Source organism: Macrobrachium rosenbergii, chromosome 10 (genome assembly GCF_040412425.1).
Source record: "Macrobrachium rosenbergii isolate ZJJX-2024 chromosome 10, ASM4041242v1, whole genome shotgun sequence".
In the NCBI taxonomy this organism is placed as follows: domain Eukaryota; kingdom Metazoa; phylum Arthropoda; class Malacostraca; order Decapoda; family Palaemonidae; genus Macrobrachium; species Macrobrachium rosenbergii.
In genome coordinates this window covers 74,049,707-74,052,289 of record NC_089750.1, presented here as the reverse complement: position 1 = coordinate 74,052,289, position 2,583 = coordinate 74,049,707, and positions in this window count along the sequence as shown.

Here is a 2,583-nt window from a genome sequence, read left to right as displayed (position 1 = left end):
GAGGAGGCTTTCATTAACCCCCTTCCTGGAATGTTTTTTTTTTATTTCTTATCTGGAAGGTTTTGTTTAGCTATCACAAAAGTATATGCAATCTTCAAGTACTGTCATCAGTACAAAATGTTAATTTTTTTCGTGCAGTCTCAGGAATACAAAATGTTAATTTTTTCGAGCGATTCAATCTGTGAAAATTGTTAATTTTTTCGAGCAATTCCATTAGTAAAAATAGTTAATTTTTTCGAGTAAATCAATCAGTAGAAATTGTTAATTTTTTCGAGCAAATCAATCAGTAAAAATTGTTAATTTTTTCGAGCAATTCAATCAGTAAAAATAGTTAATTTTTTCGTATACTGTCTACGGTACAAAATGTTAATTTTTTCGTGCACTGTCATCAGTACAACAAGTTAACTTTTTCGTTCAATGTCATCAGTATAAAATGTTAATTTTTCTCATGCACTGTCATCAACAAAATGTTAATTTTTTTCAAGCACTGTCATCAGTAAAAAATGTTAATTTTTTTTTCAAGCACTGTCATCAACAAAATATTAATTTTCTTTTCAGGCACTGTCATCAGTACAAGTTAATTTTTTCGTGCACTGTCATCGGTACAAAATGATATTTTTACAAGAGCACTGTCATCAGTACAAAATGTTAATTTTTTCGTGCACTGTCATCAGTACAAAATGTTAATTTTTTCGTGCACTGTCATCAGTACAGAATGTTAATTTTTCATGCACTGTCATCAGTACAAAAGTTAATTTTTCGTGCACTGTCATCAGTACAGAATGTTATTTTTTCGTGCACTGTCATCAGCACAAAATGATATTCATCAGTACAAAACGTTATTTTTTCGTGCACTGTCATCAGTACAAAATGTTAATTTCCTCCAAGCACTGATCAGTTCAAAATGTCAATTTCCTCCAAGCACTGATCAGTACAAAATGCCAATTTCCTCAAAGCACTGATCAGCACAGAATGTTAATTTCCTCCAAGCGCTGATCAGCACAAAATGTTAATTTCCTCAAAGCACTGATCAGTACAAAATGTCAATTTCCTCAAAGCACTGATCAGTACAAAATGTTAATTTCCTCCAAGCACTGATCAGTACAAAATGTCAATTCCCTCAAAGCACTGATCAGTACAAAATGTTAATTTCCTCCAAGCACTGATCAGTACATAATGTTAATTTTCTCGAGCACTGCCATTACAAAATCTTAATTTCCTCCAAGCACTGATCAGTACAAAATGTTAATTTCCTCAAAGCACTGATCAGTACAAAATGTCAATTTCCAACAAGCAATGATCAGTACAAAATGTTAATTTCCTCCAAGCACTGATCAGTATAAAATATCAATTTCCTCCAAGCACTGATCAGTACAAAATGTCACTTTCTTCCAAGCACTGATCAGAACAAAATGTTAATTTCCTCCAAGCACTTATCAGTACAAAATGTCACTTTCTTCCAAGCACTGATCAGAACAAAATGTTAATTTCCTCCAAGCACTGATCAATACAAAATGTCACTTTCTTCCAAGCACTGATCAGAACAAAACGTTAATTTCCTCCAAGCACTTATCAGTACAAAAGGTAAATTTCCTCCAAGCACTGATCACTACAAAATGTTAATTCCCTCTAAACACTGATCAGTACAAAATGTTAATTTCCTCCAAGTAATGATCAGTACAAATTGTTAATTTCCTCCAAGCACTGTTATTACAAAATTTGAATTTCTTCAAGCACTGTCATCATTACAACTTCTTAAATATTTCTGGTAATCTCATCAGTAAAATTAACAGTAGTATAGAGGTAACAAACTTGGTAAATATTTGGACTACTTTTAAAAAATTCAAAATAAAACTGGTAAAAGTTACGTTCGTGATCCCATTCCAGAAATAGTTGAAGGTGTTGGACAGCAAGACTGAAGGAAGCAGGAATAGAGGTGGATAAAGTAAAAGGCTAAAAAGAAATAAAAGTGGGTGCAGTTAAGGGCCCTGAGGGACGCTGCACACACCCACAAATAATGCATACAGTGCACCACGTGAGGTGCACTGATAGCACTGATCATCTACGGGGCTGATTCGATAATAGGTGGGAGTATAAATAAATAAATAAATATAAACTTATTAATATATATATATATATATATATATATATATATATATATATATATATATATATATATATATATATATATATATATATATATATATGTACTTACATACATAAACTCAGCAGTGCTTAATCACACCAATGTTATAAATCTATCAGTTCGTTACAGATGATTAATGTACACAGAAAATGAATCATGCAAATCGAAGCAAATTCTTGGTGTTTAGTAAGTTTTATCATATTCATTTGCAGCGGGATTATTATTATTATTAAAGAAGATGAACCCTATGCATATGAAGCAAGCCCACCGTAGGGGCCGTTGACTTGAAATTATTATTATTATTATTATTGAAGGTCAACAGGAGCGAAGTACAGTTTAAGAAGTTGGACAGCTAAGCTAAGAAGACCCAAGCAAGGGTCGTTGTAAATGGCATCCCTTAAATGGGAGGAGTTATGTATACCACACACCCGATGAGG